The sequence below is a fragment of the Micromys minutus genome (assembly GCF_963924665.1).
Source record: "Micromys minutus genome assembly, chromosome: 14".
Lineage (NCBI taxonomy): Eukaryota > Metazoa > Chordata > Mammalia > Rodentia > Muridae > Micromys > Micromys minutus.
In genome coordinates, this window is record NC_137983.1 from 49,720,199 (window position 1) to 49,738,146 (window position 17,948).

Genomic DNA, 17,948 nt, shown 5'->3' on the forward strand with positions numbered 1-17,948 from the left:
AATTATGAGTAAGATTAATGAAAACTTGGAAACCAATGTGGAAAGGAAGATGTTGTTTTGTGGAGAGATCCTGACCTCTACTGTCTGTCTACTTGCCATCCTCTTGAGAATTTAACACTTGTATGTTCAGTGGTCCAATCATTCTCACTTTTTAAAGAAATTTTTATTTTCAGTGATGGGAACTGGACCCAGAGCTTCATGCCTTCTACACAAACTTTCTACCACTTGCAATGCCCACAACTGCAAGTTCTCTCCACTCTTTCCCCAGTGCTGAGATAGAATTTAGAAATCTGCATGTGTTAGGCAAACACCTTGACACAGCCACATCCTTAGCAACTGAGTACCATTGTTTGTTATTTGTTTCTAATTTATTTGTTTCACATTTTATCTTTGTGACTAGGTCTTGATGTCAAGTCCAAATTGGCCTCAAATTCACAATACCCCTGCCTCAGCCTCTGGAGTGCTGGGATGTGTGTGAGCTACCAATGCTAGCTCAGTGAACAGATTCTTTTGGAATAAATAAAGTTAACATGCATCTAACAGGTTAGACCCTGGTTTTTGATGTTTCCTAATTGAGATGGTGTCTCAGAGCAAAGGTGTTTCAACTCAAAGGTTGACCTTGAACTTGTAGCTATTCTCTTACCTCAGCCTTCCAAGTGCTGAGATTATATGTGACTCTTACCACACTTTCTTTTTATGCATGGTTTCTTTTTCTTCTTTTTTTTTAAGCTGTAATAGAGATTGAGTGATACATTGAGCCTCAGGAAAGGCAAGTGTTCCACCACTTAGGTATATTCCATTCCTTACAAGTAGAATCTTTGTACTTTAAGCATTGCTGTGACAAGCTTATATCCAATGTAAGACTCAAAGTTGGATTTACCTGAAGGCTGATGTTGATTATTTATAACAAGGAGGGCTATAATGACTACATCTTCTTTTACATGGTAACCTTGAAGAATTTCTGGGTCCAAAAGGGTCCAAGTTTCACAAAGCAGCTAGGAAGGGAGGAGGTCCTAGCTCTAGCCCAATATTCCATGCAACACTCACAGTGGATGAGGTAGGTACTGAAAGAATATGATGTTGTGACTTCCACTTCAACCAGGACTTTCTGTTCCCACGTACAGTGGGGCAGGTTCTTCATGTATATTGTTACTAATTTAGATTTAAATGATATCATAGGTACGAGAGGTGATACTGAATAGAGAGAACTTTCTGAGTGTTCCCAGCTCATGGTTCCTCAGCAGCTGCACTCTTCCTGCCCATCCTCCATTGTGTTTCATTGAGGGAACTCCTCTGTACATCAGTCTGTGCTACATGGAACCAGATATGGCTCTTGCCACATGCAGAATGGAGACAACCCATGTAGAGACAAAAGAGTTTTGAGCAATAGAATCGGAAAATGCCACCATGCCTTTCCCAGGATGGCTTCTCATTTTGTAAAATGGAACATATCTTTGCACAGGCCACTGTCTTTCCTTTCTACTTGGATAGCTCCTCCCTATCTCAAAGACCTCTCACCCGACCTCTCTGCAGCCCACTCTGCCAGATTCCCTAGCTGCCCCAAGAATATGATGTTTATTTGTGTTCTGTTCCTATTGTCTTGTTAAATCATGAGGTCCCAAAAGGATGGGGACAGGCCTTATTGATTTTATCTTTTATTGCTGTGCCCACTTCATGGTAGACACTTTTATTTTCTGTTGAATTGGATTAAACTGAAGCTAACAAGCCTGTCCCTAGGGATATGTGATCACAGCCTCATTAGTACTGTGTTAAGCCAATTAAGTTAGCCACTGCTGGCCAGGGAAGGGATTAACGACTATTAAGGGAAAAAAAAACTATATAAGAAAAGAAGTTTGAAGGGAGGCAGAGTAAAGCCATGACCTAAAGGTGAACCATGTTATTTACAACTCATGGGAATATTAGCAAGATGCTGATGATTGTTGTTCAGATATGTAAGTGCTATTTCTACTCTCATGGTATAACATTAATTCTTTATTTTTTAAGTGTTCTTTATGATGTTGCTGATAGCAGATGGTATCTGTTGCTATTGATAGGAGAGGCACATAACTGAGGCACGTACAAGAAAAAGAACCTGGTTTTCCAGTTAGAAGGAGAACGGTTCCACTGTCCATGAGATGTTGCTCACTTCCGTGTCTTTAGAAGACCATATTCCTTCCCACACAACATATTAGTGGTACAGTACAGAATAGCTACGGAACTGTGACGAAGCTCTCTTTTCTCTAAACCTTGTTAAAGAACCCACAGTCTATCAGCCAGGGGATAAGTCTAGTGTTCTTTATATGAGCTGTAATTTCCCACTTAATGTATCTCAGAATTATTTCCAAGTTATGGGGGATGAGAGAAATGCAGCTATGTGGTGAACCCAAGACCCTGTGGTCTTAATGTTTGATTGTATTAGGTGACCATGTGATATTATGCTCTCCATTCATGGAGTTAATCCTGGAGAGGCATAGACTGGGCTCCACTTTTCCTTTGCTTGGTTTTGAGACAGTCTCAATATTGCTGGGTAGCCTTTAACTTGTGGTGACCCTCCTATTTTAGCCTTTCAATGTTTGTGTTATAATCCAGAGCCCCTGTGCCTAGCTTAGGACCTTGGCTCTGTATAAACAGGCACACTTTTGTTACTGTTCCTATTTGTTTGTGTGTTGACTCTTTTTTATTTTCCCATTTTAACTCCTCATGAGGGAGAATTCACTTCTACTTCTACTTATCAGGTAGGAGCAGGGCACACAGGCAAGTCTTTGTGTCTTATAAAATCTTGATTGTTTCATCAGGGCCTCTGCACTCCTCTAGATGCTCCCTCAGAGAGCTAAGGGATAGTGTTTCATGCCTGACCCCATGATGCAAGCCCTGTATCATTTAGCTGCTACTCAGAGCCTTGTCCTTCTTGCCACCTGAAAATGACAATTCATTCTTCTTCTTTACTGTCCATATACTCTCCATGTCTGGATAGCACTTACCACAATATATGTTATATATATATATATGGACACACAAATGATGGGAACTTATCGATGCTCTGCTAATGAATTTTGTTCCTATATATGTAAACCCTATTTGGTATTACATTAATTCTTCACTTTATTTTGTAACTGTTTGTTATGAAGTATGGAACATGCTTTCTCCCCTAACAAGGGAATAACCTCCATAAATAAGACAGCTTTCTTGTTCATCTTCACTTTCTCAGTATGGAACCCAGCATGGGGTTCACAGTGAACATTTGGTAATTACTTAGTCAATCATTCATTTTTCACTTTTAGGGGGTTTACATATTTACATATTGTAAAGGAGTAATGAATGTTGATAAGGGATGCAGACATTGATCCATGAGTATTTTTCAGAACAATTGTTATTCTGTAGGAGAGAGTTACTGTGAGGATACCCATAGATGACTCTATATCCACGAGGCCCAGATCATTTACAGGTGATATTGTTTGTCTTAATGACAGGAAGATAAACATACTGCTGCACTGTCATTAAGAAGCATCCCGTCTGTTTCTGCATTTCCTTAAAAAATTAAAATCATCAGCTCATTAGTAAAAGAAGCACCTTACAGAGTGGAATTAAGGTAATAGTTAAAGCTTATAAACCCAGGATGACCTGGGATGTATTACATCTGGACTGGAAGAAATTCTCCTCTTTTTCTCTCATCTATCTTCATTCTGACTTTGAGAGTAGGACTTAGAAGAAGAAAAATACACTCTGTTCTTATTTTTCAAAAGACAAGATTATCATATTTCACTGGCCAGTATCTGTGTCAGCAAATACTTTCATTGATACTCTGTTAACTAGTGAGATCAGAGAAGAAAGATGTGGGACCTGGCTCATCATTCTCTTTGCAAATAGAAGCAGGCTGGTACAGTAGTCTGTAGACCTTAAAATCTGTTTTTGAGTTTACAACAAAAGTGGCCCTTCCATGCTCCAAAGTGTCTTCAGGATTATAGAGTAATTGAAGAACTCATTTCTTTCACCTCCCGAGGAGGGAAGCCTATAGCTTTCTAGAAACTTGGGGTTCCTAGGAAACTAAACAACCCTAGGGAAAGCACTTGTCAAAGATGACTGCTCCTCTTAAGAATAATAGTACAACTTTAAAGGATGCTTAGAGAAGTGCCATGTTGTCCTCCTTGCCTTGGGGAAGCTTTCTGTACCTCTAACAAAGTGCACATTGAGAGTGTGTTCGGTGTAATTTAGCTGTCAAAGACCGGTCAACTTACTTAAATGTGAAAAGATCTCATTTTCTCTACCTTTCAGTGTGTATAAAAATGCATGATGTGTGTGTGTGTATGTGTGTGTGTGTGAGTGAGTGTGTCTGTGTCTGTATGACTGTGTGTGTGTGTGTGTGTGTGTGTTTGTAGACCATCATTTAAGCATGATTTAACTTGATAGTTTTGAAATTCAAAGAACAGCTAATGAACTGTTATTTGATTCTATCAATTTCAACTTCTTTAGAAACCATGGTCTGAGAACAACCTCAGTAAGAGTGCACAGTAGACTCTGTCTATTTCTTGGTTATTCGTGTAGAGGAATGAGCTGAAGCAGAAATTATAGAACCCCTTTTTCAGATGGAGTCTAACTCTTACATGTTCATTCATGTGCTATATAAGAATAGTAGTCTATAAAACTTGCATGGTGCTATTAAGTAACTCCAATGCCTTTGGGACTCAAAGGAAGCATGAAATGTCAGCTTTCAGGATAACCAAAAGGGAAGTTGACTTTTCAATATAAATCCATGGACTGTTGCACCACCATTCCATGCATTTGGTGACAGAAAAATATGGTAAGAGGAGATAAGAGAGGGGGAGTCTAGATGTCCACTACATTTAACTAACACCCAGAGAAGATAAATGAGGCCAAGTTACTCTTGAATTGCATTATATGTTCTTGTAGCCAAACTTCCTGAATTGTTTTAGGGGTGCTTCAGAGACTTCCTATCCACAAGTGAGGAGAGGACAAGTAAGAAACTACTGATTCAGCAGATTTGTAGGGAACCATGGCTTTTACACAACTCTCTTCCTCTCTGTCTCTCTCTGTCTCTCTCTGTCTCTCTCTGTCTCTCTCTGTCTCTCTCTCTCTCTCTCTCTCTCTCTCTCTCTCTCTCTCTCTCTCTCTCTAATTCACAACCTAAATTCTATATTGAATATTTGTGTTTATCGAGAACTTTGAATAACCATGTGCTCTACAATAAACAGGGATGGTGCCTCCTTATCTAATATCTGAGATATTCATGACCTCACAATGTCAAGTGACACTGCCTTGGATTGATATTGGTGTCTTCTGGAGATTAGCTCTCATGCCTGGGGACCTATGCTCTGTTAAATAGGAGCTGTCTTTGTGAACTTACACTGGGCTACCTAGTCCTGATGTACATCTCAGGGAAGGCATCTTCATATTAGATATTTTGATTTTAACAGATTTTTAATAAGAGTTATAAAGAAAAAAGCTATTGTTCTCCTAGAATGGACAACAATGTAGGTAAGTGAAGGATCTACAGCTTTGAAGCCTGTGGAAGTTACTAAATCTTAGGTAGACAAAAGGATAGTGGTACCCTACCTTAGTCACATGGAAAAGCCAATGCAATAGAGTACATGGAAGACAGGGCCATGCTTGTGGGGGAGTCAGAAAGAGTGAAGATGGGAAGGAATCTAGTTCTTCCTCTGGTGGGGTCCACTGAAGTTTTGCTTACTTTGTAGATTCCAGGCGTCATCAGCTTATGCCTCAGTTACTATGTCTATTGCTCAGAAGGGATTCCACTACCACAGCATCTTATAAAATAAAACATTTAATGGAGCTGGCTTACAGTTCAGAGGCTTACTCTATTATTATCATGGCAAGAAACATGGTGGCATACAGGCAGAGTGCTGGAGAAGGAACTGGAAATTCTACAACTAAATAAGCAGACAGCAGGAAAAGAGTATGAGCCACTAAGCTTGAATTGAACTTCTGAAACCTCAAAGGCCAACCCTATTGACATACTTACTCTAAGAAGCTCATATATTCTAGTAGTGCCACTCCTTATGGGCCTATGAGACCTGTTTTCAGTCAAACCATCACAACATGCCTCATTCCCTCTGTACCTTTCAAGGCATGGTGGACTTCTGTCACTCATGAAGTCTGTTGAGAATAGGACATTTTTCCTGGTTGGGTTACATCGCAGGTGCTTCTCTGAGCTTTGGCTATGTGGGAAGTCTGTTTTATCTTCACCATATCTTAAGCCTCTGACTAATACCCATGAAGATAATATTTGATCCCTAATCCCCTGGCCTCCTAGCTCCCCTAATATAGAGACTGACACATTCTATATTAGATATTTTCCTGCAAGAAATTCTTCAGGAAGTCTCTGCTTCTTGCCTTTGGAAGAGTCACAGTGGGAAAGTCAAGGGGTTTCTATAAACACTCTCAGCCATTGAGGTAACCAAGTTTCTTACCTGGTTCTAATTCTAAGACCTGATTTGCCTACATACACCCTCTGCCTCCTATTTCTTTCAGAACTCCCTGGGATCTTGAATTCCTAAAATTCCTAAGAATTATGAGTTGTGATGACAAGAATTTCACTTTCCCCTTTTAAGGACAAAGACATCTTGTTTGGTAAACAGCAGGATCCTGTAAATTTAGGTAGATGTGGAAGATTCAAATTAAATTTCCCCATAGAAAACTTTATCATTTTTTCTCAACATGCCATTTTTGAGAGCTTGTTAGAGTTCAGAAGTCACTGCTCACTTGGAGAAATCTTTTCAACAGCATTACTGCTGGTCGAATGTTTGCTATGCTCCATTTGTATTGCTGTGGGGTCTTTCAGGTCTGTTAGCCTACAGTACCTAAAAGTCACATGAAATATGTGTTCCCTTTCTGTCCTCAGGCTGTAGAGAACCATCTACACTTATGTGTGTGTTTAGTGCTGCCAAATTGCCTTGGCAGCTTGAGGAGATGAGTGTAGAAGCCATCATTTTATAAGAAACAAAAATGACCCAGAAATGACTTATGTGAAAAAAATCACAGAGTCTCATAAAAGGCATTCTGATATCTGCAGCCTTGCACATTTGTCTTTGAGATGATGGTATTTTCTGGAGTGCTGAGCTAGCTTTTCCAGTACATGGCCAATTTGCTTGGCATGGTCTAGGAGACATCCTCTTTCTTGTTTATCAAGGAGGCATTCTTTGGCTACTGGAGAGCTTCCATGTGTGTATATTTCTGGTTCCTTCTGGAGTGATAGGACTTGTGCTAGGGAATTCTGAGGCAGTAGACATCAGTGTATTTGGTATGATGTGCATATAACAAAATATAGTTGCCACAAAATAGGGTGCAGGGTTCTTCTCCCAAACAAAATAACTTTTGGTACTTGTCAGATGAGACCTGAATACCTCAGGAGTCCACTGTGGAAATGGAAGTCAGTGAATGGGTTTCAGACTTGAAAAGCATCAGGGTAAATCATCCTACTAAGCTTTCTCTCCCACCCTCTTACCTCTTCATATCCCTGTTTTCAAGGTTAACACCCTTCAATCTAAACCTATCATGGAACAGTACATGAACTAAGTGTGGAATTTCAAGTTGAGAGAGCAGTAGTGAAGGGAGACAGGGAGGTTCCAGGGCTCAGCACTCAGGAAATTGACATGGCTGTTGGGCACTTATGGCTACACAACTTGGTTACATGTAACATCCTAATTAATCCAGGCTGTGATACCAGGCTCCTTGTGGTGGACTTGTCACTGAAATATGACACACTCACTTTGTTAAGGATTGAAAAAAGAAAATGTATATAAACACCCACTCCCCTTCTCTTACCCAATAATCAACTGCAGATAAAGATGATTGGCTGTTTCTTCACTAACATTTGCATAGAGATTGAAGCTGATGAGAAATGCAGCCCAATATCTACTAAAATGAAGGACCCGATGTCTCAAGAGCTGAGCATGTTGTCCTCACTGTTCACAGTCCAATGCAGAGCTGACCAGTGAGTGCCTTTGCCCACAAGAAGTAAGGGTAAGGAAGGGCAGGACATTGGAAGCTGTGGGTCTCCATGCTTTCTTACCTTCCTTTACTACTAGTAGCATTGAATATATTAGAGCTGTCTCCATGGAGTCCTCATGCCTCATGAATTCTTCTCATACCTGTCGTGTACCGGTGTCTGATGAAGCACTGGGGACCTTCTGAGTAGGATGAGGAGCGCCTCAAATGCTCAGAATGATCGACATGTTCCTGACAGGTTTTCCTCCCTCATTCTTTTCTTGCATTAAATGTCATTTCTCTTTTCCTAAAAGATTACCTTCAATATTGTCCTTATCTAGATTTCAGGAAAGTTTTTATGCACCTTTAACTTGTAGACCATTTTAATTATAAAAAAGAAAACATTTTTAATGATTAAAAGGAAGTATGGAAGAATGAGGAAGATAATGGAATAAATGGGAGAGACAGGGGCAGGTGGGGAGAGAAATAGACATGAGAAAAGCGGAGAAAGCCCAGGCAAGGTGTGGGCAGTATGAAAACCAGTGAAAAGCAAATGGCTGAATTTCTGAGTAGAGCGGTCTCAGTTGATACTTTAAACATCCCCATTTTACTCGTTCACTCTTGAGGATTAAAAATGGAAGTCATCAATTGCTCACTAATTCGACTTTTGAATTCTCTACGGGATGTTAAATACTGTGTCTAGAAAAGAGCAAATGCTCAGGAGGGACCTGCTTGTCTGTACAGTTTACATGCCCCTACCATCTTTCCCCTGCCTCTCACCTGGTCACATCTATCCTGACAGACACATGCTTTCTATGTTCCTGGCTTCTTTATAAAATATATTCTTATTACAGTCATTGTGCATGTGTGTGTGTGTGTTCTGGTGGAATATATATGGTAGAAGACAATTAGTAGGAATTGGTTCTTTTCTTCCTCCACGAAGGTTTTGAGAACCAAACTTAGATAATAAGGCTTGGTAACGATTATGTTTACTAGTTGAGCCATCTTGTTGGTACCAGATCTGGGACTTCTCAGTCAGCTGGCCAATGTGAGGAGCCACAGAGGGTGGGAATGAAGCAGGCTATCCAGCTAGGCCCACAGGGCTCTGCCTTCTTCTGTGGTCTCTGGCTTGCTGTTTCTCCTCCAGAGACTCTATGCCATCAGACACAGGATTTTCCAGGTCTCATCCGAGATGGAGGAAAGTATTTTAGAAGCCTAGATCCTCAAACACATGGGAGGCTAGTGGTCTGGAGAGTGTGGATACACAGGCTCAGAGGTTCTGAAGTCTTCATTCCACTTATAGCTTAAACCCACTCCCCTCAGGCTTTCCCTTATAACTGACGTGCTCCCCTCATATTCATGTGTGAGTGAACACATTTACAGTTCATGCAGCCATGTTGAACTGTAATGAACCTATGCACATTTGGCTCATGCAACTGTGTGTGCACACATGCACCCCCATGTAATCATACATATCTGTTCATATGCTGGATAGAGACACTCATGTTCAGGACACACGCATTTGTACATATACATTCATGGACAATGCACTCCTGCGTACATACATGTGTACTCATTTGTGTGACACAATCATGAATTCTATACACTTAAATACATATAAGTGCATGGTGGATGTGTTACATGCATACTCATAAACAGTCTTCAGTACTCACATGCACCCCTGGCTTCACCTTGTGAACATATTTCAAGTTAAACACAACTTCTCTCTATTTCTTGGGAAGTGACTGTAGAAGCTCTTTGCCTGTGTCCTCTGGAGCAATTTTATTCTGAGAGATGTGGCCAGTCCTGGCTTAAGTTCTGCACTGAAAACAAGGCTGGCTCAAAAGTTTGTATTTTCTGTGCTGAATAAGAGGCAGTGATGTGTGTTGGAGAGGCTTATACCAATGCCAGTCAGAGCTCAGTGTGATATTCAGACTAGGCTATTTGCACACAGTGTGATGTGTGTTTATGTTTGCTATCATTTTTGAGTATATCATCTATCTTTCATTGACCTATTTATCACTTATCTATCACTTCATTATCATCATTCATCTGTATATCTTACATCAATCATCTGTTTGTCATCTATTATACTATACCATCTATTTTGTATAATATATGATATATAATGTATAATATATAATATATAGTATATAATATATAATGTATAACATATAACATATAATGTATAACATATGACATATGATATATGACATATAACATATAGTATATAGTATATAATATATTCTCTCACTTATGTCTTCTGTCTCTTAGTCTATTAAGTATTACTGGTCTATATTTTATTTATCTATCTTGTATCATTTATTATCATCTATATATAATCTATCATCTATCTCCCTACCTATCATTTATATATGTATCTTTCATACTTCTGTTCTGTATTTACCTGTATCTAGCTATCATAAAGTTATTAATCTATATCTATCAATCAAAAATCAACCTTCTAACATCTAGCTATCTCTGTCTGTCATCTTACATAACTGTCTGTTTACAGCTTGAGGGGAGGGCTAACTTGTCATGCCTGAAGGCACAGTAGCATAACTTTTGTTGCAATAATTAATTGAATTTCAAAATAGCTAGGAGAGAATTTTAGACATTCCCAATCTAAAGAGATGGGCAATGCCTGCAGCAACAGATGGATGTGCCACTGTCCTTCCCATTGGATCATGGTACATGGTCAACATAAACTGAAATACCACATTTACCCTCTAATGTATTACTGCTAAATGTGGTGGTTTGAATATTCTTGGCAATGGGAAGTGGCACTATTAGAAGGTATGGCCTCATTGGGGTAGTTATATCCTTGTTAGTGGAAGTGTGTCACTGTGGAGGCAGGTTTTTGAGTTCTCATATATATGCTGAAGTCTGTTCAGTGTGATCCAGAACCTTCTCCTATTTGCCTGGGAGACAGTCCTCTGGCTGCCTTCAGATCAGGATGTAGAACTCTCTGCTCCTTCTTCAGCATCGTGTCTGCCTGGATGCTGCCTTGCTTCCCATCATGATGAAAATTGACTACACCTCTGAAACTGTAAGCCAAGCCCAAATTAGATGTTGTTCTTTATATGAGTTGCCTGCGATTATGGTGTCTCTTCACAGCAATAGAACCTCTAACTAAGACTGTAAGCACATACCAACAGTCAAAATTTGGGCTGGAATGATGGCGCAGTGGTCAAAAGCACTCTCACAGAGGGCTGGAGTTGAGTTTCTAACACCATGTCAGTTGGCTTCCACTGAAATTATTACCTGAAACTCTAGATCAGTGTTTCTTAATGTGTAGGTTATGACCCCTTTTGGGAGTAAATGACCCTTTCATGGGGTAATATATTAAATATCCTACACATTAGATATATACATTACAATTCCTAACAGTAGGAGAATTACAGTTATAAAGTAGCAACAAAAATAATTTCATGGTTGGGAGAAACCACAACATGAATAACTGTATTAAAGGCTATAGCATTAGGACGGTTGAGAACCATTGGTCTAGATATAAGAGATTCTGATACCCTCTTCTGGACTCTTCAGAAACCTGTACATGTGTTGCAGAACTACCCACAACAATCACCATGCCACCCACCCACATACACAAATATGTAAATGAAATAAATTGTTTTAAAAATAAGTTAATTAGTCTGAAGCAGAATTACAAATCTATCTGGCTGCCCCAGTTTCTTCTAAAGATAGTTACATGGGGTGTCCTTGGTGGTGAGCTACTCTGTTCATCCCCTTTTGGGAAGTGTGAACGGTGTGCCCCACAATCACATCAACACCATCCTGTTTGGAATTCAAATATAATACTTAAGTCATTTTTTTCAGAATTAATTCCATCAACATTTTTTGAAACGCCCATAAATAATCATTTTCCAGGAACCCCGTATTTGGAAGTAGTTTGTGTTGGCTGAAACTTACCCAGAAATAGCTCTTTCACCACAGAAGCCTCTTCCCATAGCAGTAGGTAAAGTAAAATAAAGACAATGGATGTACCGTTTCTACAGATTGAACACTGAGGGTTGAGGGTTTTAGAGCAGTGAACACTGAAGCAAGAAGAGACTATTCTTCTCTATTGTATTCTATTTAAAAGGCAAAGTCCTCCAACTTCCATTGTTCCACTTAAACTTGCCCTTTAAGTATTAACAGTGCAGAACACATCTACAACTTTGTCATTCTCCAATACTTGTCTTCATTACAAAGCCTAATTATTTTAAATGTTCTACATATTACTGCCAATAAAAAGCTAGATATATTTTAGGAATTGTATTTGAAGTAGCTATGAAAACAAGGTTTGTCACTCTGATCTATCTAATATACAGTATCTCAAATATAGTGATAATAAGTCAATGAAAACTTGGTTTGCTGTGTGTTTGAAGTAGGAATCACATGTGGCTTTTAAACTAAACTGATTTGTGAGCCAGGATAAGACAAAACCAAAGCTCAAGTCAATACATTAGAAACCAGACCATATTTCTTTTCCACCCCATCTTGATCCATTACTGAGACAATTGGCTTCAGCTCTGCCTGGAGGTTGCCCCTTAGGCTGCATTTTGCCCTGCATTCAGATAGAAGTCCGGGCCATTGTTAATAAACTTAATGCTTTAATGTTAGAGTTGTTCCAGTCTGTACTGATGCCATTTCAACTAAGCCCTACAAAGATTTCACAATACTAGTGAAGGTTTGTGTGGTTCCCTAAATGTCCTGGAAATGATTAGTGACAGCACTGGCGCACAGCCTTCTGGGAAAGACTGACTTCAGAGGAAGATGGCCATTTCTGGGAACAGTCCTCACTCAAGGCTGGAAGGAGTTCCTGAACACATGCCTGAAAGGTGTCTGGAATATTGTACATGCCAGAGCCTCCTGATAGTGAGGGAAGAGAGTCTGAGGATAACATCTCAACAGTTTTCTTTTTAATTTCATAGATTGAGATTATTACAATAACTAGAAATTAGAAGAGATACTTACAATAATTCCACTGAAAAGTACTTGAGTGTTTTCTGCTCTGAAGATGTAACTAGAGCTGATTAGTACTCGGATCCTTAGATGTTGGTGGCTCTGAGTCATGTTTCATCCCTGGTTGCATTTATACACATGTCTATACTGAGTACCATGATCTTTATTCACGGTTAAAGTTGTATTCTGTCACAGATTTGTGACAGTAGCTTCATCAAGCCTGGCCTTACTATTGGATGCCATCTCAGGCGGCATTGCCTCATAATTTGGACAGACACTCACAATGCTGCCACAAATGATGGAGCATGGGGTCAAAACTGACAAATGTCAATTGGATATTCTATGGTATATAATGGTTTTTTTTTTTTTGAAATGTATAAACATTTCAGGTGCCAGAATCCAGCTAACTAGAATTTCTGACATCATCTGGTCATAATTCCCGATGATGATATTTAAAATCTGTGTCAGCAACTTTCAAAAAAATTGTGATGCATTTTGTGCTATCTGCTTGCTATCCCCCGATGAGACCACTGGCACATATGTTCCTGGCTTTTGGGCTTATCTGTATTATGAATAGTATTTCTGGGATCTGTTTTCATCTTCTGGGCCATGATGACCCGATCCTTCTGTGTTTCTGTGTGTTCTAGTCTGTAACCTCTCAGGTATCAGTGATGTATGTAGTGTATCTTTCTGTCCCTGAGCAAAGTGGCCTTGTGATTTATTTGTGGTGGCGTTGGTAGTGGCAAGAGGTCCCTCTGTTTGCATCCTGGGTACACACCATACTTCGCTTGTCCGTATTTATCTGCTGTTGTTCACTTGGTTCTGTATCGTGCTGGCGATTTCCAAAGCTGGAATGTGCATGTCACTCTGATTTAGATTCTACTGCTTTTATCTATTTGGCTGGCTGGGATACTGGAGCACATAACAGTTTATCCTTAAAAAAAATTAGCTCTGACAAGTGTTCATGTGATTTTCCACAGTGATTGTGCTAAATTTATATTCCTCCAAATAGTACACAAGTCTTTATTTCTGCACCGTCTCAGACCTATACCACTTTTATTAGTGCAGCTGTAATAAGGACACCACTCAGTATCTTTTCAATGTTCTTTAAATATATTTTATAAATTCCTTGAGAATTGCTTATAATAATTGATTCACTCACTGTTCTACGTCTCCCAATTTCATAGCCCAGTGAGTCCAATTCGTGTTGTCTATACATGACTGGGTTTAGAGCCTTGCATGGGCACAAGCTTGACCTCCCAGGGGCTCCATTCCTAAGGAGAACTGTCTCTCTTTCCACTAGAATCTGTCACATGTTCTTAAATCCAACATTAGGGGTGAGACCTCTTGAATTGTTCCTCCCTCTGTGCTGGAATGCCTGCTGGTTTCATCTGTACAGACCATGAGTTCCTTAGGATGCTGTCAGATCAGGACCAGAAGACAATGATTTCTTCATGTCCTTTCTGATATCTAGATCTTGTGGTGTTTGCACTGCCTCTTCCACAGCTGTCTCCAAACCTTTGGGGCAGTGGATAGAGATGCCCTATTGTTGGCTGAGCAGAGCACTGAAACTTGTTCTCTGTACTCTGATCAGTTGTGAGTTTCTGCATCACGTGCACAAAAACCTGCTCCAGTGAGGTCTGAAAGCAACACTGTCTATATAGAGACACAGTTTAGGAGGGAATGCTGGCACTGTTACCCACTTGCAAAGAAATTGCAATAAAGCCACCTCTGGGGCCTGGAGCTTCCTCTTTTGTTTGTTCCTTGCTTGATTTTTCAGTACCAGATATGTGTTCTCTCGGGAAAGTCATCCTAAAATCCAAGCATAGAGGTTAATCACTTCTATAAGGTCTGTACCACTTTTGCTCCATGGAACCTCTAGTGGCATGTCTTGCCACTTGAGGGCTTGTAGGACAGTGATTATAGCTACCTAACATGAAACTTCCTGATAGGTATATACTGGATTTTTCTGTGTCCTTAAACAAATGCCTATGGTATCTTAAGCAATACATGTTTGTTTATTTGTTTTAAGACAAGAGTATCAACTGTGTAGCTCTAGCAGACTTGGAACTCCCTATGTAGACCAGGATGGCATGGAACTCACAGAGATCCACCAACCAGCCTCTGTCTCCCAAGGGCTAGGAGTTACATTGTGTGTTAACCTACCTGTCATTCCCATCAGATTCTTACAGGAAACCAAGAGTAAGTAATGGCAGTGGTCTGTATTTCAGGGGCTGTCTAGCACACCCCCAGCCAACAATTAGAGGAGAAATAACCCACACTAACTCTGGGCTTTTCATTTAGCAACCTGAATTCTGACAGAAGCATAGTCCACGGTGAGGATAATGGTAGCTAAATTATTTTATATGAAAAATTATATGTTGAGTGTGTGTGTGTGTGTTTGTATGTGTGTGTGAAACTTAAAAAATAGTAGGCTTCCATATGGCTTTCTCAAATATCTTTGATTTTAGTTAATTCTCCTCTACCCTTTTCTCTTCCCAGCTTGTGTCCCCATCTAGACCTCCTGCTCCTATATCCCCTGTTCTTTGTAACATCTGTTTTCTATGACTCCCCCTCCTTAAGAACGTTCTGCCCACTTCCCACCAATGGTGGATTGTAGTTTCCCGACTTCTGCTGGATCCTGGACTCCAAGTAGAGCAGACAAAGTTAGAGATCTGATGCTTAGTCCCACATTCGGGATATGCATTACCTCCAATAAGTATGTTTTCTGGTCTCATCATTTACCAGCACATATCATGATTTCCTCTTTCTTCATGGCTGAAAAACATTGCATCACATTTAGCCACCGCATGTCACTTTCTGTCCAGCAGTAAGCAATCTCTAGGCTGTTTCCATATCCTGGCTATTGTGAACAGAGAAGTGATGGACATCACTGAGCATATGTCCCTGTAGTAAGATACGGTTTCTTGAATAGATACCCAGGAGTGACCATCTTACTCTGAACTCCATCTCCACACACTCAACTCTGACATTGGTTTGGTCTCATTTTGAGCTGTGTTTATAGTATTTGGAACTCACATGTTCTTTTCTTTCTATTGGTATATTGTCTCTTAACTCTAGAAATGCTTTCTTCTCTATACTGAAGATTTGAAAACTCATTTGTCTATTTTCTCTGTGCTTTGCGGATTTCGGGTTCCTACTCCTTTTCAACACTTAAAGGAAAAGCAGAGGTTCTCACAATCAAATTAGCCTGTGATTTGATTGCAACGTAGCCGGGGGCAGGCAGATATGCTAACACCATGTCCCTGTCCTCCTATCTTCCATCATTAAAACAGCATGTTAGCTATTAGCATCTCAGATTAGGAGGGCCACAGAACATTTTGGCAGACTTTCATGTTCCTTCTCTGCCACCCTACTTCTAATCATTATCCTTTTGGTTCCTCCAAATTCATTTTTATTAAGGTTTACTAATTGTCATTTTCCTCCTTAGCCATTCTGTTATTTCCTTGAGATTGGAACTTTGTATATTTTATTTATTTCTACCCTTCTGGTTTCTAGAGTGTGGTATAGTGTCTGTTTAATGCAAATATTCAGAAGCAGCAATGAAAATATTGAAATTCAAGTGAAGACATGTAGATAGGAAATAAACTGTGAACAGGAAACAGATATGTAATAATTGGTTTTAAGACAAAATTGGTAGGTTTATATAATCTGTTAACTGTAGTTCAGATGTTGTAATAAAGTCTAATCATCACAGATTATGGGAGAATGTCTATAGATTACAGCTGTCTTTGGAGTCAGTCTTACTGGTAACTAGGTAGAATTATGTGTGGTTTCAACACATTTTATCTTAAAAGCTCATATTTCATATCTATCAATTTCTTTTTCAAAATCTTCATTACAGAAGTCCATTTGCTCTTGACATGTAGTATAAGGACAGCTTTTTGAACAAGTAAAACTGGAAACTCCGTATACTTCACATTCTCTTAAATGGGTACTGGTCTGCATATTAATTCTTACAAAGCTGAGGTTTTCTTTCAAAATAGAAAAGTAATTAATTCATTAACCCAAGAATTTTGCCTGTTGGATTGGCTCAGAATTAATGACTTTTTGACACCTTCAGGACTATTACTACAAAGAGTACCATGCGGTTTTGACTTGACTAATCTTTAGGCCTGAGATACTAATTCCAATATCCCCTGTGAAATCCTTTGTTCTGTCAGCAGGCAAGGAAGCATGCTTATTTCTTCCCTTATGTTTTATTTATCATGGGCTTTATAGCTCTACATAGATGGCTGTCCTCTCCTCCCCAGAGACTCATGCTTTTACTCATGATCCCTCAGCATTTCTAAGAGTAGAAGTGCTTCCTGTTACAGTTGACCAGTGGGATAGTAATGCACTCTAGCTGTCCACTCAGATGGTAGACAAAGAAGATTCTATGTCCTCAGTGTGGTGGTTTCCTTATGTGCTACCTTACCCTTCAACTTGCACAATGCCTAAGGCACCTGCCAAATTGACATCCTGGACGATGTCCTATCTCTGATTTCAATAATCAGACTTCCTGATTTTAGATATGTCTCTGAAGCCAAAACAGCTTTACATCTCAATTTAGAATAAAGGCATTGCTCTTCTCTAAGATAAATAATAAAAGCTTTTGTTCCTGTAAGATGTAGTTCTGAATGTTCTAGGGAGTATGTTCCAGGGAGTATGGTGAATGTTGATGGTAGGAATATAGGTCCTTTGCAGGGATGTTTTCTCAGGCTCTATGTGTCCTTGCTTCTGTAAAATATATGGTCATGTAAGACAAGTCAAAGTCCAAAATTCTCTCACATTTACATTCACATAAACCTTCCTTGGCACCTGCAGTAATGGTCTGCCAATTAAGCGCACTGGTTGCTGTTACAGAGGATTGAGATTCATCTCTGAGCACCTACATGGAAGCTCACAAAATATCTGTAACCCAGACCCTTCTTCTGAACTCTAGGGCCACTTCAAGTACATTCTATCAAGATGTATATGCAGATGAAACATCCATGCGTGCTAAACAAACAAATAAACAA

At 39.6% G+C, this 17,948-nt stretch overlaps 1 protein-coding gene across 1 annotated transcript in view; it reads left to right on the plus strand.

Moving 5' to 3' along the window:
- CSMD1 (CUB and Sushi multiple domains 1) overlaps positions 1-17,948 on the plus strand; it is a gene marked incomplete at its 3' end in the record, with an annotated part of 1,481,492 nt that overhangs the window by 1,040,250 nt on the left and 423,294 nt on the right. The window lies entirely within an intron of this gene.